The 27,017-nt window shown below is 38.3% G+C and overlaps 1 long non-coding RNA gene across 1 annotated transcript in view; it reads left to right on the forward strand.

Moving 5' to 3' along the window:
* LOC122811772 overlaps positions 1-25,892 on the forward strand; it is a 67,765-nt gene extending 41,873 nt beyond the window's left edge. The window contains exon 3 of the long non-coding RNA XR_006366288.1: positions 25,789-25,892. This is a non-coding gene — a long non-coding RNA (uncharacterized LOC122811772). The remainder of the gene's footprint in view (positions 1-25,788) is intronic.
* Positions 25,893-27,017: the final 1,125 nt, after the last annotated feature.

Here is a 27,017-nt window from a genome sequence, read left to right on the forward strand (position 1 = left end):
AATATAGGCACGAGCATTTCCATATGCATGGAAAAGAATTCAGACTTTTATCACATTGTAAACTATTAAATATATATTTAATTAGCCAACATCTAAAATTTCATTTAGACTAGACAGGTGGTTTCTAAGGCCATGACTTTACCAGTTTAGGTTATGACATAAAAGAATAGAAATCAGTGGAGACTATGTCTCAATAGAGCCTATTATATCAATAAAAGTGAGAAAATGACCCCAGAAAAAAACAAAGCACTATGGTCCATAGTATTCCAAGAGCCCTGACAGTAAGTGTGTTAGAAGCAGAAAATGTGACAAAGCAATATAGAAGGTGTGAAGATAAGGTAACATTTTCTGCAAGATAGAAATGCTTGTTGAAAGCTATAGCTTAAGGGAAGCATAGGTGCTGATAAAACAGTGGCAAAAGAGAAGATTTAGTCCCTTTACATGGGTAAACTGATTGAAAATATACTGAGAATGCTTGTTAAGGGAAGGTAGCATACAACACTGCAAAACTATTTGTGACTAGATGACTGAACTACCAAATACAGCCTGGACTAATGCCAATATAGCCTTTTATGCATCTGTAGGCGGGGAAAGACTATTTACCTGTGCTAACAAGAAGCAACCAACAATTCCAGACATGCAACTTTTGTTATACCTGTATCATCATATGAATCAGTGTCTCTTCTAGAAAGAAATACTTGCTGTAGTCGGGATACATGAAAGTTATAATTGATGATGGGCATCCCTTGCTTTTTTTCCTAATTCAGATATTTCTGTGAAATACAAGAGAATGCACAGAAAGGTAAACTGAGTGTTTTTTGTCATTTATAAAACTTACTTTTATAGCCAACATAGAAAAGGGTTTATTCTTTTCCAGTGTAAATTGTATTCATTGGAGATAGCAGATAAAACAGCACGCTGAAAGGTTATTGGAGATTCATATGTTATTCAACAGTGATCAGACCAGCTTGATTTTTAAATGTAAATTCAGAAGTACATTTTTATCAGTGATACAACTAAAATTATATCAGATGTTTACTTAAAATAAAATGGCAATAATCTAAAATGAGGAGAAAAACAGATTTTTTTTCTTAAAGACCATAGACTGTCAGGACAAACATTAACTTTTGTTTAGCCTGAAACCTGATTTTTTTCAATGGCATCAAGATCCATGATGACTCCGTAATGAAATTGCTGGATTAAACATACTACAAAGTCCACCAGCAGCTGTGGGCAGTGTCTTTGTGGCATTCCACCTAGTGTTCATTTGGGTGTTTGGAGTAGACATATGCCACGTCTAAAACATTTTTCTGATGATTTGCAGAATGTAACAATAGAATTAGTGATACTTTGTGCAGTAGAGGCTATTCTGAGTATAACAGGGCTCTGCCTAGGAGGTATGAAAGAAAAGGCAATAACCTTGTTTATTTAAAATACTACAACTTTAAAAAAAATAAACTGATACATTTTCAGGTAAGTTATTTTGAATGTAGTGAATATATATGAAACTAAAGAGATTCAGTTTTGAAATTTAGTCAGACTACTACAATGTTTGAAATCAAGTGCTCAAAGTGCAGTCACATTATTCAGACTTAAATTGCATAGTTTCAGCGTAGACTTCTTTTAAAAGGTTTCTTAGTCTTTCAAATGAAATGGTGGTTTTAATTCCAGAAATGCAAATGCCCAAACAAATTTTGCAGACATGCAGCAAATTGCTGTCGCTCGTCTGGTCAGGTTAAAACAGGCAAACCTTCGTGGGTTCAGGCAGCTTTATTAAATGCAAAAGCATCAGAAATGAGGCTTACTAACTTAAACTTATAAACAGACTGACTACTGCATTCATACATGTTAACACTCTGGCTGTGTTCTCAAAATGGCACATGCTACATCTGGAAATACTTCTTAAAGGTACGTACACACACTCTGATCTACATCCCCCATCTTTGAGAAATGATTCATATATGAAATTACAGTATTCAATGACATGCAATTTACAGAAATGATCTTTTGACATGCAGTTATACATAACTAATTATTTGACATGCAATCACACAGAAAACAATTATGTCCAAGTTGCTATGTATTTTACACTAAGTTTAGAAATTGGAACTGTGTGATGTAAAAGTCAGAATTGGATCTAGCAATGGGGGCGGTCTTCAAGGAATGTTCAACTTTGGGGATATTTGGGACATCATCAGGAATGGAAATGGATACTGTGACATGTTCTTTGGTATGAACATTGTCTGGGTTGCTCTGAGATCTAGAGTCTGTATCACAGGTATCTTCTTTTGGCTGCTTCCGTTAGGGGTTGCCACAGTGGATCATCTCTTTCCATTTCTTCCTGTCCTCTGCATCTTGCTCTGTCACACCAACCACCTGCATGTCCTCTCTCACCACATCCATGAACCTTATCTTAGGCCTTCCTCTTTTTCTGTTACCTGGCAGCTTCATCCTTAGCATCTTTTCCCCAATATACTCTGCATCCCTTCTCAGCACGTCCAAACCAACATAATCTTGCCTCTCTGGCTTTGTCTCGAAACCTTTCAACCTGGGCTGACCCTCTAATATACTTATTCCTAATCCTGTCCATCCTTGTCACACCCAGTGCAAATCTTAACATCTTTAACTCTGCTATGTCAAGCTCTGACTCCTGCCTTTTTGTCAATGCCACTGTCTCCAACCCATATAACATAGCTGATGCTGCAAAATCATTTCTGATACAGGAAGATGATGTCTACTATTTCTCCTGTACTCTATAACCTTAGATTCTACTAAGTAGGAACTTGGCTCAGTACATATACCTCTAACTTGACCAATTAGATCAAAGCCTTTCGCTGTTTGCATCCTCACTGACTCTCCTTCTTTAAACAGATGAAGAAATCTGCTTGTTTTATCATAGCTGGTCTTTTGAGAATGCTTCTTAAATAGTTGGACTTTGATTGCTCTGCTGTTTTTTAGCATCAGGCGTCAACAAACTAGAACTGATGGTCAAGGTTGTTCTGGTTTGCCTAGATAGAAGTTTCTGAGCAGGTGAGCCAAGTAGATTGCCATGGGGTATATTTATGAGAATGAGTAAATTCAAGAAGATATCTGTAATGTCATTCTTTGACCTCTCCAGTAATTGCATTGCACTCTGTACTGCATGTTCAGCAAGGACGTTAGAGGATATTTATCACTGCTAGTTGTTGTTTGTCTTTTGGCTTTTCCCGGTTAGGGGTCACCACAGCGGAACTCCGGTCCGCTAATTATTGGCAGTAGATTTTCACAAATGCCGAGGTGCCAGCTCAACATCAAAACTTCAACGAAGGCACGCCCATATGCATGTCTTTTGAATGCCACCCAACCGCAGGGAGGACATGCAGACTCCACACAGAAGGCACTCCCCACACTCCAGCCGAGAATTGAATGGGAGAACCTCTTGATGTGAGGCAACAATGCTACCGCTGCACCACCGCTAACATGGATAAAGTCCCAATCTTTAGCAAATCTCTGAAACAATTGACTGGTAAAATGAGAACTATTGTCAGAAATCACTGTCTGTGGACTACCATGGATTGAGAAATGGCATTTCATCTCAGTAACAGCAGCACTGGACATTAGGTTAGGTAGCAAATCAATCTCAAAATACTTTGAATAAGAGTCTACCAACACTAATGTTGACTCTTCCACTCAAATACGTCACTTGCTATTGTTGGCCAAGGTAGTTCAGGAATTTGGCTTAGCTGAAGAGGCTCTTTTTGCAAATTCAGCGTAGTACTGTTGCACACTGAACAAGAAGAAAGCACTTTATCAATGTCTTTTGCTAGAGAAGGCCAAAACACTAGTCCTCCCGCCTTTCTTTTGGTAGAATTGGAACCTGGGTGGCCATGATGTAAAATCTGAATGTATTCACATTGTAAGGAAGTTGGAACAACAACTTTTGGACCACTGAAAATTATACCATCTTCCATCAGCATCTCCTCTTTATATGGAAAGTAAGGTTGTACTTCTGGAAATGCACAGGATTGCTTTGATGAGCTTTTGCAAAATTAGATCAGTCTTTCTATGATCTCTCAGCTCATCAAATCTCATGGTAGAAAAATGACGCACTTCCATGACATCAAAGTCGATATTCTCTGCGCCAAGCTATTTCTTGGTATTCTGGGAAATCTGGATAAGGTATCAGCCAGATAAAGAAGTTTACCCTTTGTATAGACCATTTTAAAATTATACCTTTGCAATTTGAGCATCATTTTTTGTAGTCTTGCTGGAGTGGAATGCATAGGCTTCTTTAAAATTGGTGACTAGAGGTTGATGGTCAGTTTCTATATGGATAGCTCGGCCATGAATATAATCATGGAACTTCGAACATGCAAATACAATTTCCAAAAGTTCCTTCTCAATTTGAGCATACTATATTTCAATTTGGGTAAGAGTTCTAGATGCGTAGGCAACAGGTCTGCCCTCTTGAAAAATAACTGCACCAAGACCGAACTTTGAAGCATCACATGAAAGAATTACTGGTTTGTGGACATCATAGTATCTTAATGTAGACGGCTTAGCAATTTGCTGTTTGAGGTTATCAAATGCTCTCTGGTGGTGGTCTTACTATGACCATGCAACATTTTTGCATGTCACCTCTCTCAAAGGTGCCGATAACTCACTAAAGTCAGGGATAAATTTTCCCAAATAGTTAACCATACCAAGAAAACATTGTTTGGCTTTGACATTGTTTGGAGCTGGCATCTCAAGTATGAATGCTTGCTTAGAAGGATCTGGTCATAAGCCTGTACTGGTAAATAAATGACCTACATAAGTAACTTCTAGTAGTCTGTATTTGCATTTCAGATGATTGAGCTTTAAATTCACTAAATGCACTCTGTCCAGAACTTTCCTGAGGTTTCTGTTATGCTCTGCTTCACCATTACCTCCAACCAGTATATCATCGACTATTATTGCACACGATTAGCCTGAACAAATTTGCTCCATTGCATGCTAAAAGACTTCACTGGCAAAATTTATTCTAAAAGGCATCCTGAGGAATCTGTATCTACCAACTGGGGTACTGAATATAGTCAGTAGTGAAGAAATGTGATGATGCATTACTTGTCAAAATGAGCTTTTTGTATCTAAGACAGGAAAAATTTGGCAGGAGGATTGCAATCTCCTTGACTGTACATATAGGATGATGGTCTTTTTTTATGCCTTGGTCAAATCTCTTCGGTCAAAGCATATTCTGATTTCATCTGAATTTTTCTTATAAGCAGCTACCATGGAAGATACCCAATCAGTTGGTTCTGTGACTGGACAAATCACAGCTTGCACCATTTTGTCAAACTGGACCTTGACCTTGTCCTGCATAGCTATTGGAACTCTCCTCACTGGTCTATCACTGGACTGACCTCTGGGTCTACTTTCATGGAGTACACAGCTGGAAGTTTACCTAGCTTGTCATCAAGCATATCAGCATACTCTTAGAAAATAGCATCAGTAAAGCTGGAACTGGGACATGTGCTTACATGATGTACTACTTTGGCAAAAGAAAGCAGTTTCATTCTCAAACTGTGTCTGAGACCAAATAATGACTGCACAGGTCTTCGGACTACATAACATTGCACGCTGTAACTGTTTCCTGCCAAATCGCATGAAAGCACTACTGAACCTTTAGTATGAATGTCTTCACCTCCAAAAGCAACAAGCTTCATACAATTGACCAAATTAAGATGCTCACCAGCTCTCACTTTAGCAAATGTTTCTGCTGACATTACACTTCAAACCAGTGTCTACTTTGAGCTCCATGGGTTTACCATTGATCAGAGCTGTAGAAAATGCTTCATTCTTTGCCAGTAAATCTACTGCATTAACCTTTTCACCAACCCCTGACATACCATCTACATAGAAAGTAGGGTTGCAGCTCTCCATATGATCAACTTGCTTTTTCGAGTGACCTTTCTTAATAACTGAATGAAGCTTTCTTGATTTACAAAACTTTTGAAAATGCTTCTATTTTTTTTACACGTGTGGCATTGCTGACCAAATGCTAAGCACTTCTCTCTCAGGCTCATGGTTGGCTCCACAATTACGACAGTTAGCAATAAGAGTTGACTTGGGTTTTGCCAACTCATTCTTATACTGTATTGAGCACGCCCTGTTTACTGAGCTAGTCTTAGAACTTGATAGAAAGCTATAGATTCTCCCTGCCAAACCCACAGGGGTTACTGCTGCCATGTGCTTAGGCCTATTTTTACTTGCTATGTGTTGCATGCTGTCTGAATTTGCACTAGAGGCTGCTGAAACAATGCTCTTATCACTTCTAAGCATATTTGTGTGCCTTTCTGTGAACTCTTGGATTTGACAAATCTCTATGGCTTTATTTAACATTAAATCACTGTCATGAAGCAAAATCTTTCTCACTGCAGCACTAAACACCACACACAAGCCTGTCCTTTATTAAATCATCTTTCAACTCGCCAAATCTGCACATTTTAGCTTTATTTCTCAAGTCAGTGATATAAGCTGGAAAAGTTTCACCTGGCTTTTGGTCTCTTGTATAAAATAAGTGCCTCTCTAATGTTACATTTGCCTGTGGGTTGAACATTTCTCTAAATTTACTTTTTAAGCACTCTGGGTCTTCCCTTGATTCAGCTGGTACCATAATATGATGGTTTCCCCCTCTCCTGAAAATATTTCTGGTGTATACATAAATGAACACTCTTTCAATGGCTTCTGACCCAGCTAAGTTACGCAAAGTGAATGCCCCCATATGTGCATCTTTGTCAGAAAAAAGCTGTTTGTATGAAAATATTGTATTCCTAGGGAATACTCTCCAATTCTCTGCTATATTATGATCATGTGGACCTGGTCTGTGAAATGCCTCTGCCATATCAACAGACAGTAGTGAAGGTGCTTGAAATTATGTACAAACATACACACACAAATATATATGCAAGAACTTGTAATTATGCCCAGTAGCACAACAAACTCTTTGAAATAGCACTTTGCCAAATAAGTCTCTGTAGCACAAGAACACACTGAAATCACTGTACTTTATGAAACCACTACTTAGTGTAAGAAATACTTCGAAATGACTGTACTTTCTGAATAAAACTGTACATGGCACAAGAACCTTTCAAAATGGCTGTGCTTTGTGAAATAACTCTTCACAGTCTAAGAAACATGGTGGCTTTCTGCGAATAAATGCACACAGCACAAGAAACCTTTTTTGAAATGGCTTTACTTTGCAATATAACTGTACTTTGCACACAGAAAATTCTTTGAAATAATTGCACAGTAGTAAAGCACACATACTGCAAACACATTGCACTCTGGGATACTTCAAACAACTCTAGTTATGTTTTGAATGGCCTTGGTCAGTGCGAGAGAGCAGATTGTGCCCAAATACAGTCTTCACTAAAAAAAAAGTTCAGTCACCCTGCTCTTTAAGCTTAATTTGCCCTTTTATTGTACTTGTTATGCCCTTTCAATCTCTTTTGCTCATTTTACTTTTGCCCATTTTACTTTTCTTTTGCCCATTTTACTTTAAACATGCTGTTTATGCAAACCAAAGATAATTTTGAGCCCCATATGAATAATTCTGCTAGTTTTATCAAATATTGTGGTTTCAAACATTTTGTTTAATTAATAATGCAGTTTGTGCCTTTTGTTTGCTTAATATGTTTGTGCAACTCATTTGATTAATAATAATGTTTCATTTTCTTTGCCAAATAATTTGTGCAGTTTTCTTTACCTTTAGCTAATTTCTGGCCCTTTGTTTGTCTGTGCTCCGTTTCACTGAACCTGCTTAGTCTGCCTTCACCTTCAACTCTGCACCTCATGGCTTGAAGAAGCTATTCTAATCCTGGTTCTGACATCATGTTGCTCATCTGGTCAGGATAAAACAGACAAACATTTGTGAGTTTTGTTCAGACAGCTTTATTACATGCAAACACATCAAAAATGAGGCTTTGTAACTTAAATTTATAGACTGACTGATTACTGCACTCGTACATGTTAACACCCTAGCTGTTCGCTCAAAATGGCACTGCTGCCTGCAGGTGCTCAGTATTTATATGCACGTGTTACAACTGGAAATGCTTCTTAAAGGTACATACACCTGCTCTGAGCTGCAGTTGCTAATTAAAAAAAAAATTATCTGCACTACTTTATGAAAAGTCTGAAGTGTTTGCTATGCTTGCAAAGTGATGGCTAATGACAGTTTTCAGTATGCGGTGCTACAAGTGTCCTTTATTGTGTAAAATACCATGTCATTATTGCAATGTTTTAGAACTGTTTTAGAGTGGACCTGCAAGAATTCAGGGTAACAAGGATGTAGGCATACCTTGAAAACTGTTGTAATACCCGATCTAGCACTGCAGCATGATGTTGCATCTGTGCCTGACATTCCATTTTCAGGCACCTTGTTGCATTTGCAGCTAGGTGGGCAGCTTGCTACTGCATGAGGAAATCTTATCTTGCCTGTAGGATTTACTTGCATTGCATTTCTTTTATTGGTTGATAGCACTAGGTGTGAGCTGCTGATTGGTCAAACTGTGAACACAGGAAGATGGATTAGAGAAATGTAAATGAATGGTCTTTGTCCTTGTATACAATAGGCAGCATGCCTCTCAACTGTCTTGATTTTTTGGTTTGTTTTGCATAAAAATTTGTGGTTTTCTAGCAAGTCACTGGGATGATCTGAGGATTGCAGTCACTAAATAATGAAGCTTTCAGACTTCATATTCTTCAGAAAAAAAAGGCAAGTTTATTCTATCAACTTATAAGAGCAGTATTTAAAATGTGTCCCTATTTTTGGGCCTTTGTTTCTCCATTATGCCAGGCTTTGTCCAGATTTCTTGCACTAAGAAGTTGAGAGATATCATAGACAGCCATTATTTATGGTGTTCTCTGTGCTCTGTGATGGAATTTAGCACGGTCTTTGAACCAAAAGATTATTTGAAACTATCTTTTCACTTAGTACAGCTACTTAATTAGCTGAGTGGCTAGTTTAATAAAGTCTAATGTATATTTTTTAAACCTGCCACTGTTGGTTCTTACCTTCAGGGTATGAAAAGCCTGCATTTATTGTGTGGTACTCCTACAACTGTAAAATAGATTTTTTGTAGTCTAAAGTTTATGAGGCTTGAAATTTATCTTCATACTGGAAGCACACAGTCATGAGTATACTCCTTTTCAAAAGTTGTTTTCCAGTTATGGAAGGCTTCATGCAGAGATGCACATGGATTCATGTTATTTAATCTGAGGAGAATGTATTTGCTCATTTCTGCATTTCAGAAGTATCATCATGAAGGCTGACACATGTAAATGATTTATCTAGTTACTTGAAGCTTCTGAATTTCATATATGATTTGAAGTTGTAGTTTGTTTTTATTTATACGTCAGACAGCCATACAGCAACAATGATATATTTTTTATGCATTGTGATTAAATGACTGGTATCTATTACTTTTTTTGAAGCATGTATTTGGGAAATTCCCATTGAAATAAAGGACAATATAACTTGTACAAGTGCAGGTCCAGTAGTAGCCATGACATGGTGTCAGTAACTGCCATGGCATTTTTTCTCTGCACACTGCATGACATTATTTTTTTAAAATAGACAAATAGTGGTGAATTATTAGTTAGGCAGAATGGTAAATAGGTAGACTGATGAATATTGTAGATTGCCTTTTTTCCCCCCATATAATCTGTTATTTTTATGTAGATAAGTCAATAGATAGACAGAAAACTGGATAGCTTGACAGAGAGAGAGGGAGAGAAAAAGATACAGCTAGACAGACAGACGTATAAACAGATCATCTTTTTATTTCTTTAGTAAGGTACACCTGCATGTTGAACTTTTTTGTTGTAAGAAAGACAATGGGGGGTTGTAGCAGGTGCCCAACTCTCTTTAAAATGAAATTAACACAAACACACACCACTTACTCCTTATCTGGGGCCCTAGAGATAAAATAGAGATGCAATTTGTTCTTTGGTACCTATATCTTCACTTAACTTGTTGGTTTCTCATATTAGCAGCATGAACATTTGACATATTTATTAACTGTCATAATGATGTTCCTTTTTCTGTGGTCCTGTTTTTGCTTTTGTTTACACAATGCCTTAGAATTTGAAGTGATTTGCTGAAATGGGAACACATTTCTGGTTTAATTATTCTGCTTAACATAACTTTTGTTGGTGTGGCACTCTTGTTGAATTCCATTTTTTTTTTCATTTTAATCACTTTATAACCAGCAGCCCAGGTTCTGGGGTCACTATAGATGACCAGTATAAAGACCGTAAGGTGTGAAGATTTTAAGGCTCAAATGTGCTGTGAATGGAAATGCTAGTTCTCACTTAATGATATTAAATGCATCACATGGCGTGTAGAATTAGTTAAAATCTTATTTTGACTATTTTTTGTGTGCATAAATGTATTATCTTCATTATAAATAGAAAATTGCAATGATTATTTGGATTTCACAGCAATGATTTTTATACTTCTCAGCTGTCCAGATTTTTGCCACATAGTTTGCTGTGTTTCTGATAAAATGTGATTTAATGTCAAATCACTTAGGTTTGAACTCGTGGAATAATAATAGAAATTTGATTTTCAGACTTCATATACTTAACACAACACCTTCTATTATAACTTTCTAAGTTTATAAAAACATTATTTAAAATTTGTCCATACTTTTGGACCATTCTCCCCTATTATTTTGGCTTTTTCCAGATTTCTTGTGCCAAGAGATCAGGAGGGTATGATCATTGCTGCATTTACCAGACTACTGTTTTTTTTCTTATGCTGGTGTGTGAAAGAAGGCAAATTAGAAAGTTTTAACAACTTTAAATTTAGAATTGTTTTCTTCTTAAACTCTGTACTTTCTGGTTTCTGTTTTTTTGCTGTAGTGGTTTTCCATTTCAGCTTTTTATGTCTGATTGTTAGCTGTCCTCTTCCACAGGCACATGACTTGATTATAAAACTGTACCTCTTCCCAAAAAAATTGTTACTTGCTAATATCCCTCATTGTATTAAATGAATGGTTCGCATAATGATAGCTGCTGTGGATTTTTGTCCAATGTCTTTTTTTATTTAAATTGCGTGTGTGAGGATACATAAAACAGATGACTGGATGGTGCAGCGGTAGCGTTGTCACCTCACAGCAAGAGGTTCTCCGGTTCGATTCTTGGCTGGGGTCCCTTCTGTGCAGAGTCTGCATGTCCTCACTCTGTTCGTGTGGGTTTCCTCCGGGTGCCGGTCCGGTTTCCTCCCACAATTTCAAAGACATGCATCTGGAGCATTTCTCCCCATGCCTCTGCTGAAAATTGGCTTTGTTCAAAGTTGGACTTTCCCGGTAAACAAATGTAAAATAAAATAAAAATATCAAATGTAGTTTTCAAAGATGTGCCTTTTTTTCAACACTGATGTATATCCAAATAATGTGTGAATATTTAGCCTTAAAAGACAGTGATACATTTTACTATTCGCAACTTATTAAAAAGAGGGCAACCTATTAAACTGGATAAACAGACATCAGGAAATGTGGTTTTCAGGACCATCAGCCCTTCTGAATGAACAGTTTTAGGCATACAATTATAGTGCTTTAAAAACACCTGTACTTAATTAGCAAATGGAGACCAAGTGAATGGAATATATTCACTGATATCATGCTTGAGAAGATACAAAATTAGTGTACTTAAAAAAAAAAAAAAAAAAAATCAGTAATTGTACCACCTTTACATGTTTTTTAATCCATCAAAAGATTAATACCCCCTTCAAAAAAAACAGTCAAAGCTTTATAAGCTTATTTGATAGTGTGAAGATTTAGGGGGAAGCAGTTAGGAGACATGGATACTCGGATGATATAGCCGCAAAGTAAGTTTTCATTTTAGCCTATGGATTATTGCAAGACCATATCATTTATATGTATAGAGCCTTGTAATTCTGTTGTTTGTAATATTATTGATTGTTTATTATTGATACTAATCTGTTAACATGCCAATAAATTATTTTTGTGCCTAAAAGGGAATAGTGATTTTTTTCGATTAACCTGTACTCCCATCTTCACTCTCTGTAACTGCAGTCATTTTTTCTTCAGTAGAGGCTAAAATCAAAGTTTTCCAAAAAACATACTTACATACCTACATATATATTTTAGTGTTGATTATTCACCAATTTTGCAGCTGCTGTGTGCACATACTTCATTCTTCCAGTGTCTTGCATTGTTGATGACCTTGACCTGGTTCAAGGCAGCAGAAAGCACCCCTGCACTACCAGGCTATAACTCATTCCACAACTTTCGGCCCCAGAACTTGGACCGAAGCTCCAGAGGTGGTGGTGTTTCCATATTCATAAAGGCTGCTCACACCTCCAGACTAGTAGCCCAACAAAATGCATCTGAGATACTTCAGGTGCAGCTAACATTGGGTAAGACAGCAATTCAGGTCATAGCCTGTTTTAGGTCCCCAACTATGTCCCAAGACTCTCAGTCCATGTTCCTGAGCACCCTGGAGAATATTAGGGTCCAGCCTAAGACTCTCATATCGGGCAACTTCAACTATCCCTCCATTAACTGGGAAAATTACTCATGTACCAATACACTTGCCCAACGTTTCCTGGAATTCATTAATTCCAGTGTCCTGGACCAGCACATTCTTACCCCCACTAGAGGTAGCAACATCCTTGACCTGGTCTACTAACAAGGGCAACCATTGCTCTACACCAATAGAAATCCTCCCTGGTTAGATCAGAGCACAAACTAATCACCTTGGAACCCCCCCCCCCCCGGCAAAGGTAACCGCCATCAAAAACTTCTCCAAAGCTAACTTTGGGCTCCTAAAAACACTTAACGGCACCCATGCAAATGGAGATCAGTTGCATGACTTCCAAATCATACACCAATGCACTGTATGAACACGTACACAAATGCATGGATCTCGCCATACCGAACAGAACCAAGGCACACTCCACCAGAAAAACGAAGCCAATCTGGTGATCCCCTGCCATAAACAAGTTCTACAACAGGAGAAGGAAATTGATACAGAATAAGGTGAAGTCTCAAGACTGGAAAAACTTCCTTATCAGTCTCAACAAAAAGTTGAGATCCTTCATCAAATCGTCTAAAGCTAGCTATGAAAACAGAATTGCAGCAGATAGTAAAGACAACCACAAGGCCTTCTATAATATAAAGAATCTCCACAGCAATACCCAGATTTGCTCTGAGCTACTGCACAATGGTACCTCCTATACCAAGCCAACAGATATTGCCAATATATTGGCCCACAGATTCGGTGCCAACTTTACCCCCCCCAGGACCAGTCACAATACCAGTAGATTGCCAGGCACCCAGTATTACTGCTGTACAGGTTAAAACAGCACTGTCCAAGGCCAAGAATACAGCTTCTATGGGACCTGACAATATCCCTGTCTGTGTTCTACATGAACTACAGAGTGAACTGACACCTCACCTGTATGCCCTATTCAATCACAGCCTCACCTCCGGCTTTGTCCCTACCAAATGTCATCCCTCTCCACAACAAAGGAGCGACTACGGACTCTGGGACCTAGCGTCCCATTAGCCTGATAAGTCTGATATGCAAAGCTATGGATTGCATCATCATGGACATAATAAACAAGGATATAGGGAATCTCCAAACTCTGGATCCCACACAGTTTGTTTTTGTGAAGGATAGATAATGCCTGCTCAGCTTGGTCAACTACTTTGAGTCAGTCACCAGAGCTGTGGATGAAGGCAAGGTGGTTCATACAGCCTACCTTGATCTGGCCAAGGCCTTTGATACCATTCCCCACTCAGGAATCCTAGAAAAACTCACTAAGCTAGGCATAAACCCCTATATCACTAGGTGGGTTGCAAACTGGCTCACAGGTAGAACCCACAGTGTTAAAGTAGCTGACTCCAAGTCAGACTGCCGACCAGTCACCAGTGGAGTCCCACAGGGTTCGGTCCTGGGTGATCTCCTGTTTGGCATCTCCTTCTCTGAAGTCTAGGCCAGCACAAAGGGACTCTGACAAAGTTCACAGATGATTGCAAATTGGGAGCTTTTATTAACTCCCCCAAATGATATTGACATCCTACAGAAAGGCCTCACTGAGACCAATGACTGGTGTCAGAACCATGGCCTTAAGCTCAATGCCAAAAAATGTGTGGTCATCCCCTTTGGGAAAAGCCCAGTTCCTATGAATTACCACATCAATGGTAGTCCACTGAACACAGGAGGTGCTATAAGAGATCTGGGAACACAGGGTGACAGCAACCTCTCTTTTGACCACTACATTGCGACTGTGGTCAGAAAGTCCCTTGTATGTGGCACATCTCATTACTAAGGGTTTTGCATCCAGGAAGAAAGAGGTCATTGCCTTACTCTACTCTTTCCTCATTAGGCCAATCATTGAATACTGTACCCCATTTGGCATGCACCTCACTTTATACCTGCAACAACTGGCGAGGCCATAAAAGTACCTCACAAAGTGGATCCTAGGCCTTAAACATTTGTCCTATATTGACAGACTAAAAAAACTCCAGCTATTCTCTGTCTCATATCGCCTAGTTAGAGGCGATCTCTGCTTAACTTAGAAAGACATGTCTAACTCAGCTCTTTTTGAAATGCTACATCTAAAGAAATCCCAATCTCTCCACACCACACACTCCAGAGACCTCAACCTCATTACCACAATCAACAGAACATGCTGGAGAGATAGGTTCATAACCCAAAGACTGTCCATGCTATGGAATATATTTCCTATACATGTCAAGCAGAGCACCTCACTGGCCATCTTCAAGAGAAACCTTGATGAGTAGATGGGAAATAGAAAATTCACCCCAGGGATTACTCCAGTGGCTTTACTAGACAGAGGCAGTGACAACTAAGGTCGGGTGACACAATGCCAGGGTAATCCTATGGGCTAGGCTTGTAAAGGCCCCATGGCCTTAGCCTAGTACACACCTATGAAGCCTCCAAAATGTATATAGCTCTCTAGATATCTGATGAGCTCTCTGAATTCACAGAGCATGATTTTTTTATCAAGTATTCCTTTTGATATCTATGGCAAAAACATCAATTCCACAAACTTTTAGACTGCCTTTTCACTTTCACTATTTGTCTGCAATGAACTTATATAAAATGCCAACATCTCTTTCCTCAGACACACACACCTATAAAGATGTCTCATGTTTTTGTTAACCAGGTTCATTATCTTGTACTTTATTGCAATTAATATTAATTGGCTGTTTATTTTACCATTTGCTTGACTTTGCAAAGTCTGCTTCAATACCTACTACTTCTGCATAATTGGCTTGCTTTTTAGATGTTCATTTCTTCTGCACCATCCATGATAGTATATTCTCAGTTATTTCAATTAATAACTATTGCACCACTAATCTCACTACATATCTCCTTTACTTTTCACGGTGTCCCTCTTCAGTATCACATGTAGATGGGAGACCTATCGTCTTTTGACTTTTCCTTTCTAATAAATACAGGTGCAGTTTTCTAATATGGACCACATGTTTTGGTTCAGTGATACCTTTGTACATTTAGTAGCTTTTCATTTGTCCTCTTTCCATCATTCCAGGTTTCCTTCATCAGTGTTGCCTCTAGAGCACTGCACGTTTGTCCAGTTAGAGGCTGATTGCTTCCTTTTGTAATTCATGAATGGTTTTGGAGCTTCTCTTAGCTGCTACTTGTAGCATAAAATCCAGCATCTCGATGACTTTGCGACTTCAAATTCATACTACATGTCAGGGAGAAACAGAAAATGAGAGAGAAATATGGTCGATTTTTGTTAGCTTGTATCATCATAGTATGAGTTACATATCACTGATTTCTTTAGACTGAGAAAAGTAACTCAAAACATACAAAAAAAGAAAAGCTTTTTTCATGGAGGAAGCCCCCCTTGTACACACACCCCTAACATATATATATATATAATCAACTTCAAAGTGAAACAGTAGTGTCGAAAGGAAATACTATTACAATGCACTACTGACTTTTGCAGTTAAAGCACATGTGGTTTCAATGAACCATGATAGAAAGAAAAAGGAGTTCAGACTATGAGAGAGAGGTAAGTAAAATGGTGAAGAAGCAAAATGAAGATGGCAGGGATCCAGTGCGGGTCACGTCACTTCAGTTTTCTGCTGCCTCATGCTTCTTTCATTGGCTCTTTCACCCTTTACCTAATTACACTGCAGCAGTCTATTACCAGTTCAGACCAGCATTCATTAATTTTTCAAATGTAATTTGCCAAGATCTGACATTTTAAAATGTACCAGGAATGCCCTGCCACCCACATAGTTCTTATTGATTCTTATGGTATAATGTTATGGCATGAGCCTCCTTCCATGCCATTTTAAATAGCTTGCAGTAGGGCTTACAAAACCACTGTTCTTTTTAGATATTTCTTTGCATTTTTGTACAATTGTGTTCCTTCCACACTATTATGCCAATAACTGTTGGTGAAATTAACATGGTTACAGCTTTGAAGATTGATACCACTTAAGGACTACATTTCACCTATGCATTGTACAGCATTTTATATTTATTTATTTATTTAACATTTGTTAACCTGGAAAGTCCGACTTGGAATGTAGCCAATTTTTTAGTGGAGGCCTGGGGAGAAACGCTCTGGATGCATGTCTTTGAAAGTGGGAGGAAACCGGGGCACCCACAGGAAACCCACTTGAATGCAGGGAGGACATGCAGACTCCACACACAAGGCACTCCAGCCGAGAATCAAACCGGAGAACCTCTTGCTGTGAAGCAACAACTCTACCGCTCCACCACTTCGCCATTCTTATTGCATAATCCATCTGTGGTTTATGCAAAATTATTCTAAACCAGAAGTCAGTTTCTAGGGTTTTGTACTTCTGCTTCACTTAAAAAAAAATAAGTAACAAAGGGCCACAGCTCCAAAGGCAAACCAAAACTTTAATATGAGTGCTTTTGTTCACTCAAATCAAATGAACTTCAGACAAATTCAAACAGAAAACCCCCTCCTTATATAACCATGAAGTCACATGACCAATAAAATGCATTGCATCACAAGTTTAAAACTGGTTGCTAAAAGGCATATATGTAGTTACAGAGATATTTACATATACTTTAAAAGAATTTTTAAGCACAAGTGGAGCATTATTAATATATAAAAACAATCAAATAGGTGCATCCATCAAACCTATAAGTACATAAAATATTGTGTTATAAGAACAATTCTATACTGAATTGCATAAATTCATTCAGTGTAATAAACTTTTAAGCTTGAGTAAACACATAAAAGAACACTGCTCATTAAGGCATGGTTAACTATACGCATTTAAAGTAAGTTGCCACCATAACTTTTGTCTTTTCAGTAATAGGGATGTATGCCCACCTCTAGGGCTGTCCATCACCTGGTCAATCACCTTAAATTTATAGTGGTGTCCAGGGTTATCCCTAATGTGGTTGGCCAAAGCATTATTTTCTGTTTCTATTTATACTATAAATGTTTTCATAGATCCTTTCTTTGAACCTACGATCGGTTTTGCCGATATAAAATGCCGGGCAGAGTTGACATCTTGCCGAATATACCACGCTTTTAGAGTTACAGTCATATCAAGCAGTGAGCAAAAACTGCCTATTAACAGTTGTATAGTCCCTACCTATATCTATGTGCCTGCAATAGGCACATGCTTCACATTTAACCATTCCTGGATTCCTGTTGTACAATTTATGCTCTTTCTCCAATATATTTTTTAAGTTAGCTCCTTTTCTATACACAACTCTTTGGCCAACCACATTAGGGACTACCCTGGACACCACTTTAAATTTAAGATAATTGACAAGGTGATGGAGAGCCCTAGAGGTGGGCATACATCCCTTTTACTCGAAAGGCAAAAGTTATGGTGGCAACTTACGTTGAATGCACATAGTTATCCAGGCCTTAATGAGCAGTGTTCTGTTATGTGTTTACTCAAACTTAAAAGTTTATTATGCTGAATGAATTTATGGAATTCAATATAGAATGTTCTTATAACAAAATATTTTATGTACTTACAGGTTTGTATGGATGCACTTTTGATTGTTTTTGTATATTAATACTGCTCCACTTGTGCTTAAAAATTCTTTTAAAGTATATGTAGATATCTTTGTAAATATGTATATGCCTTTTAACAACCAGTTTTAAACTTGTGATGCAGTGCATTTTATTGGTCATGTGACTTCATTGTTATATAAGGAGGGATTTTATTGTTTGAATTTATCTGAAGTTCATTTGATTTGAGTGAGAGAAAGCACTCACATATTGTTTTGGTATGCCTTTGGAGCTGTGGCCCTTTGTTACTTATTTTATTAGTGCTTTATTTGTTGTGTTTTCCCTTAAAGAAAACATTAGTGCATTGAATCACCCATAATTAGCATAAACATATTGTTGTGAAAATTTATAGTGGTTACTTCTGAATGTGTCAAGCTTGAATATACTTTGCAGTTCATCCAGCTTAGTCTCCCCATAATCAGAGGTAGATGCAAGTTACACAATGCTCGGCTCTCAGTTATGAAATACTCATAACAGCAGTTTACTTCGATGTCAAACTTAGACAAAAAATGTAAAGCAAAGGAGAAGATCAAAATCTTTAAACATAGAGATCTAAAAAGCTAGGCATAAGATGCTAGTCTTGAATTTCATGGTGACAGAACAAGATACTTGAAGCTGTGATGTTTTTTGTATATTTACCTAGATGCTACTTTGTGACATTAGAGCCATGACAATATTTTAAAACAAGAGCTGAATTAAAACATTTTAACTAAAATGTTTCTTGAGAGAAGATACCCTCACACAATGGTTATGGATATAAGAAGTGAGGTAGTGAATGAAAGGAATGGAAAATGTAAACCCCATTGGGTGGAGGACTTGTTGTTTCTGGTGGAGCACATTTGTCCATGCCTGTCCCCACTGAGAATGGAAGAAAATGTTTTAATTCAGTTATTTTTAAATTTTGTCATGCCTCCAATAATGTCAAAAAATATTATTTCCAATAATTGTTGAATATTTTTGAACATGATCAAGATATTGCTGATATTTTAGGTACTTCCCCAGAATTTGTGTATAAGGTGACCAGAATTTTAAAAACTATTTAGAGGGTTCTAGGAAGAATTACAATTTGAGAATTTGTTTTGATGACCATGTCGAATCTGAATAAATATGGGCACTGTAACTAATGTAGCCACTTTTTTTTAGGGGACGCAAAGATTATTGATGGTAAAATGGTTACCTTACCTGAAGGGTGTAACTGTAATACAAAGGGGGTACTTTATATTGGAGTTTGTTCTGCTTGTAATGTGTATTGATTTTGGCAAGACTGAAAAACTACTTGCTAAGCATATATATGAATATTTTTTATGACAATCAACATAAAAAAAAATTTGGATAATGCCTTCTATAAGCATTCCAAGGTGTGCCTGGGCCATAATTCTTTTATATTTGCTGTATATAAGAATCCATGTGGAGAGTATCTTTTAGAATATAAAGAATTGCAGTGGCAACTCAGATTGTTGGCTGACAAACCCCTGGACTGAATGAACACATTTATATCAGCAGTGTTTTAAAACTTTGAACTGCTAAATTATAATTTTGAACATGCCTTTTAAAAAAAGCTTAGTTGAATTTGATGAACATTTTTATTGTAATTCTATGTGTTTAGATGTACCGTTGATTTTAAAGACTTTCTATTTCTGATTAAGTCCTGTTTAATCTAGGATGAAAGTGCTTACATTTTTTTGATAGTTTTACAATTACAATAAACAGTCTTAAATCTTCGATGGTGTTGGTATCCTACTTGAGCCATTTAATTCCTGGTAGGAGTTTTTTGGTAAATACCATCACTATGATCAGTGTAGCCATCTTCCCCTGGTATGCTGTAGCACTCACTCTAACTACCCTATTAAATTCAAGCAATGCTGACCAGCCTGATTTGGATGTGAATGGTGGTCAGTGTTGGAATGAATGAAGTTAATCTGAAGATGCCTGGCTATGAAGGTCAGTACCTGTTACCATGTCTCTACATTCATGAAATCTTTTTCTGCTTTTTGACTCATTTGCCCACCCCCTCCTCCAGCCATTATCTGATTACGGGAGGGGTAAGTTTACTGGCCTTGCTCCCCAGGACCTGTCCACTCAGGGTCCAGCTGTCTTCCTTGCCCCCCTGACTTAATCCGCTATGCTGAGGATAGTCATGGAATGAGGACACCAAATGCTTGGCATGCCTGAAACTCCATCCAGGTGGGGGTCTTTTATTTGTGGCTTACCTTTTTTCCCTTCCCATGGACTTAGTGTTATGCCTGAGGGTCAAGTATACAGTGGAGATATGCAGTATATCATCCTGCCTCTGCAGCAGCTCAGCCAAGTCTATGGCCCAATCCACATTTTAAACATGCCTCTACTCTGTGACATTCATAGCTGCCATTGGAAATCATCGCCATGTATGCTCATGCAACCACCCACACACCCTGGGATGGCTATACAAATCCATTCCTGCTGCTCTGCCAGTCACCTAAATGGCTAATCGAACCCGGGTCACCAGGGTCATATTCAGGGCTTTATCCTTCTAAGCAACTCAGTTTTCTGTAGGTTAACATTATGAACGTATTTCTCTATCCACCTATTAGCGAAAAAGAATCAGCAGAGTCTCACTGGATTTCATATTAACAAGTTCAACAGTGTTATATAACCCAAGAATAAATTCAAGGACTACTAACAGCATTTTACAAATAAAGTATATTGGGAAAGCATGTGACCAAATGCTTGGCTCTACCGAGAATGTAGATGTTCTATTATCTGATCTTAGCTCTGCAGCAACCTGATCAGTGTTGAAAAGGATAATGCAACTCATAAGATGCTTTTGTCCTGTAGTCAGTGAGGTTAGCTTTCTGTAACTCTCATCAACCATTTAGTCTTGAACCTACTACTGACTCATCTGTCCTCCCAGCCGTAATCTAGTGAAGATGGAGTGATACATGAGAACGAAGGAGCCCACAGTGCTAGGAGTTCACAATACGCACTTATTCCCTTATTTTACTGTTGACAAAAATGATCAGTACAGTGCCTGTCATGCCAGGCCAGGGCTACTTGCATGCTGCTTTTCAGCCTTTCCTCCCCAGTTAAAGCTCCAAAACACTTTTGGGAAAGTGCAGGCCCCTTTAAGTCCAAATGCTCTTGAGCTGTTACAACCAGTGATCCATTGGGTGCTGCTTCTATGACAAGGCTCATGCTATCTTACTACTGCCACCCCTCCAGAATGGGAGAGCTAACATTGACTAAATACTCTTATCCCTCCCTGGCCAGCTCTTCCAGCACTTATGAGCAAGATTAATTGTAAGTCGAGTTTGGCAGAGTCATGGTGAAACTCTACATGTAGGAGACAGCTAAGAAGGATGTTTCCACCTGCCATGTGTTAAAGGTCTTGTGATTGGGCGTTCATTCAAGATTAAAGCTGCTTTCTTTAGTGAGGATTATATCGTTGGGTATCTTTCACCTCCAAATGTTTCCTGTGTGACTGAAGAGGTCCATTAACCAGACAGTGCTCCTGGGTCATTCCTGAAAAAGGGACACTTGTATACAGTGAGCTTACCCAGTTAAAAACTGAACAAAATTAATTTAAATGATAGGATAAGGTGAAGGGCACATGTTTGACATTTATTATCCCACCATGCTAGCAAGAAAAGACTTCTGGTCACACATCTCACCGGAGGTTTCTGCTGTCAGTGTTTGGCTGGCTGGAACATCTAAGATAGATGGGAGCTTCAAGAAGTCAGCTGCCCTTTTCTATTTAGATCAACCAAATTATGGGATAATTTAAGAAGATCTAAATTACTTTGCTTGAGCTGATGTGTTGATAAAGGACTACGCTATCTCTAACTGCTGCTGGCGATGCAGATTCAGTTAGCAGCTCGGTTCCTGAAGAACCATCTGTGAAGGAAAGGAATGAGGATTAGAATAGTCAAACATGTGCTGTCCTTTTTGGGGAAGCAGGATTTCTCGAACTCTTATCTACTTCCTATTGGACTCTTATGTTTAGCAACAGAAAGTAATAACTGGCAGTAGGGCAAAGACAGCCATCTCATGCACATGTTTGAAATATACACAGGATTCCCTAATTACATCACTGTAAGCATGAAGGAAAGCAAGGATGAGAAGTGCACCCTTGGCTAACATCAAATACTGAAACGATGGTAACTTCATGAACTCTGATCATACCCTGACTTTGGAATGTGGCCCATTCCTTTCATGGTATTAGAAACCCAGGAGACCTGGAGAAATTAAACCAAGAGCAAGGTTACTTGTCCTCACCAGCACCACCACAGAGAAATTAAACCAAGAGCAAGGTTACTTGTCCTCACCAGCACCACCACCACAAAATAAAAAAAAAAACAGAGGCACATTTTGGATAAGTATTTATCCAGGAGACCTGGAGAAATTAAACCAAGAGCATGGTTACTTGTCCTCAACAGCACCACCACAAAATAAAAAAAACAGAGGCACATTTTGGAGAACTATTTATGAAGAAAAAATAACAGAAACGGTAAGGAACTGTAATGTAGAGGATTTGAAATGGGATGAAGTAACTGATATAGAGCTCCTAACTGGAAAACCCCAGGCCCAGTTTTACAGTATGTAACTTCTGGCTAAAAACTAACATTTTTACTCAATGATTTAGCCCCAGGTAAGAATTTCTTACTTGAAAACCCCAACCAACTTGTTTAACAACGGGTAAAACAATGCTTCTCCTTTGGAGTGGATTGCCATCCAAAAAACTATAGACCAGTAACTTGCCTTACAACAATATACAAGCTATATACTGAAAATTATGTAGAGTTTATAGTCATTTAGAATTAAACTTAATTATAGCAGTAGAATGAAAGAGTAACAAAAGAAAGTCATATGGAACAAGGGCTCATTTGTTTCTAAATAAAACCATAATAGAGAATTGTTAAAAAAAAAAAAAAGGGAAGAATTTAAGTATGGCATGGATAGATTACAAAACACATTTGACAGCATCCCGCATTCATACATAAAGGAATGTTTACAGATGTACAAAATACACCCTTTACATTACAGTGACCATGAAACTGAGATAAACGTACATCTCAACCTCCTAGCTCAAGAAATTTGGACAAAGATGAAAATACTAGGGAGCGATTTTTAATATTACTCAAAGTTCGAAGGTTGCTAGAATGGCATTCACATGCATTTTCTTAAGGATATAAAACTGGAAATTCAAATGTGTATCATTATTTGATGACTTAATTCTTCAATGATTTGCCAGAAAACTACAAATTTTATGAGAACAGGCCAAAACTGTAGTGCAAAAATCAGGACAGTCTGTGAAAATCTGGACATTAAAGATTTATGGTGACAAACCATTTTGCAACTATGATCCCAGGGATATAAATTTCTAGGAAGATGTTTGAGTGATTCTTTGTCACCACTGCTTGTTTGTCTTGTGCTTAAAACATTAAGCTGTTTACTTAACAGATTAGGCCACGGTTATAATTTGGCTTCCAGAAAACAACTTTTAATGATTTCTCATCTATTTTTTGTCAGTGACTAAAAACTGTATGGCTCATCAGATTAGGAGTTGAAAGCACAACTACAAATAGATAAAACTTTCTCAGATGGCATAAGAATGACATTTGACCTTGATAAATGTGCAAAAGCAACATTTGTTACAGGAAAGCAGCAGCACCAGTAATATATCAACCTGTGATAAGAATGTGGTATAAAGTAAAGTGAGTAGGAGGGAGTGGATACATATTTGGACATAGATGAAGGATCAACAAAAAAATGAGCAAATGTGAATAAAGGACGCTGTAGAAAGTACAGTTGTTTGCTTTGTCACCTCACAGCAAGAGGTTCTCCGATTTGATTTGTAGCTGGGGTGCCTTCTATGCAGAGTCTGCATGTCCTCCCTGCGTTCGTGTGGGTTTCCTCCAGGTGCTCCAGTTTCCTCCCACATTACAAAGACATCTGGAGTGTTTCTTCCCGGGCCTCCACTGAAAATTGGCTCATTCCAAGTTAGACTTTCCCAATAAATAAATAAAGCTCAGTAAGGAATACTTTAGGAGATTAAAATTTGATATTGCTTTGACATCTAAGTATAAGCTATAAATCAATTTGCTCTTTCTGTTCTATCTTAGTTTTATGTGATCAACTGGCCACAAAAAGTATTGGATACTTTTGTTTAGTTTTCTTGGCCACTGGTGTACAGTAATACCAGAGTACTAAGAAAATGTTTCTCACAGATGCTTACTGTAAATGTATGATGGAGCCCTTTTAAGTTTTGATTGCCTGCTGCACACCATCCCTAACTCCAATGGTGTTACTTGCCAAGTAGCATAAAACCCTTACCCTCATCATATGAAAAGAGCTAACCTGCCCTCCACCCCCATGCTGTTCTTACCTTTCCCCATTCCTCTTTCAGCCATCTCATACCTGGTCACTGTAGAATCTGGACTGCCAGCAGTCCAGATGTGAGCTCTCACCATCTGTCATCAGGATGACTAGAGATGAAATAAGTTCTAGGAAAAGAGTTTATAGATTTTTTTTTTTATTTTATTTAACAATTGTTTGCCGGGAAAGTCCAACTGGGACAGAGCCTATTTTCTGCAGAGGCCTGGGGAGAAATGCTCCAGAAGCATTTCTTTAGAATGTGGGAGGAAACTGGAGTACCAAAGGAAACCCATGTGAACAAAGGGAGTGCATGCAGACTCCACACAGAACCAACCTCATCCGAGAATCGACCAGGAGAACCTTTTGCTGTGAGGTGTCAACGCTAACCACTGCACTGCCCGATACAAAGATTAAACGGATTATACAGCATCAAAGTTAAAGTAATAAGCGACTTGCTCAAGACTTCCCAAATAACTAATAATGTTCATCATTAGATTAATGTTGGAATACCCTAAGCTGTATGGGTCACATCCTTCCAAGGATATGACAACGGGCCAGTGTTCAAACCCTACTGCAACAGTGATCTATTCAAACATTTACTGCACTGTAAGTTCACTTACAAAACCATACTGTATTTGCACAATGAAAACTCATCTCTCCAAGTCTTAAGTAAAGTGCATCTCTGTTTTATTGACAGTTTGTCCTGCTGATAGTGCTGTTATTTTTGCATTCAAACTGCTCGTGGCTATAAATATCACCTTTAACCCAAAGATTTTCTTTATCTTTCCGAACAGCAAGCCTCCTCTGATGAGCTGCTCAGATGCTTCAATGTAGTAAAATTATGACAGTCATTTTCCCATGAACCTTGAGGCACTCTACCTGGGTTGCATCTTCTCTGCATTTTGGATAATGTTTAAATGATGTCGCAATGGCTGTGAAGCAGAGTGGCTCCCTGCTATCTGGAGAATATGCACTTATAATGTACTCCTCTCCAGCATGTAGGCCAGAGATAATGCTCCCTGTGCATACCAGGGGATAATCAAGGAATCTCAGATGGGGATAACATGGGTTGGAAAGGGAACATACAGACAAGTTGCGGAGAATGTGAGCTTGGTACTTAGTACTGTAGCAAGTCTTCTTGTATTCTGGTGCCCAATATACACCAGGCTTGACCATTGAGTAGTAATCTATAGCACTTCCCTAAATTTATTGATCATACTTTAGAATCCTGTTTTAAATAGGAATTATGTTTAACGCATTAATATGTACTACTTGTAAGTGCCATTTAGAATTGCATTATAACATTTTATTTATTTTACATTTCTGCACTTATCTCCCTGACTTCTGGCTATGTGTTCCCTTTCTACCCCATGTAGTTCCCATCCTCATTTGCTGCCAACTGAGTTGATACCCCATCGTGAGACAGGCCCTTCTTTGCTGATGTTGAAGTCTCAGTTGCAGGTGCCTGCAGTCGTGCAGGTAGGGAGACTCCGAGACATCAAATGGTGAGTCTAGGTGTTTCTGCATAGGGTGATGCCCTTTGTAGAAATGTATATATGGAGAACTGTCACTGATGTACCAGCCTAATAACAGTCCTGAGAACTCCATGTTTCTGTTTTAGGGCGATTCCCTTTGGGTAAATGTCTATATGGAGAGCTATCACTGATGTACCAGCCTAATAACAGTCCTGAGAACTCCATGTTTCTGTTTTAGGGCGATTCCCTTTGGGTAAATGTCTATATGGAGAACTATCACTGATGTACCAGCCTAATAACAGTCCTGAGAACTCCATGTTTCTGTTTTAGGGCGATTCCCTTTGGGTAAATGTCTATATGGAGAACTATCACTGATGTACCAGCCTAATAACAGTCCTGAGAACTCCATGTTTCTGTTTTAGGGCGATTCCCTTTGGGTAAATGTCTATATGGAGAACTATCACTGATGTACCAGCCTAATAAGATCCTTGGAACTGCACTCGGGGTCTCTGCTGCACTTGCATGATCCACAGTATCCCCTCACCCTGTAAACAGAGAGCTGGTTGTGAGCTGCTCAGTTAATCCACCAGTAACTGTCCAGCATGGATGGTAGTGGATGGCAGGTACTGTAGCGAGATGTCCCTATGCTAACAGGTCACTGCTTTGCAGTATTATTTGCTTTATTGCTTGATGTGTTTTTCTTGTTGGCATAAGTTTTGTGTCTTACTGCCAAGGTGTGAATTTGATAAAAGTGTCTCGCATAGTTTTAAAATGGTAGCTTGCAATTAAGTGCAAGTTTGAATTATACAGGTTGGACTGATGATCTCCTGTATGTATAAGAAAATGTGAAGACAATACAAGCCTTTAAAAACAACTTTTGATTAAAATAAATAGCTTTATTTTGTCGTGTGCCTTATACATTATGGATTTTTCAGTTGTACAAATCAAATGCTTTTCCCTTCTCAAATGATCAAAGAATGTATTCTGAAACATAGATTCACCCACTTGTTCACTCATGTTTTCTTAAAAATGTTTTTAACATAGTACTGTAAACATGTAGCATAATATGCAGTCACTTCTCTGCCAGTCAGTAAGATTGTATATGAAACCGTTTCAGAGAAGAAACGTAC

Source organism: Protopterus annectens, chromosome 9.part0, assembly GCF_019279795.1.
Source record: "Protopterus annectens isolate FY-2018-M chromosome 9.part0, PAN1.0, whole genome shotgun sequence".
NCBI lineage: Eukaryota > Metazoa > Chordata > Ceratodontiformes > Protopteridae > Protopterus > Protopterus annectens.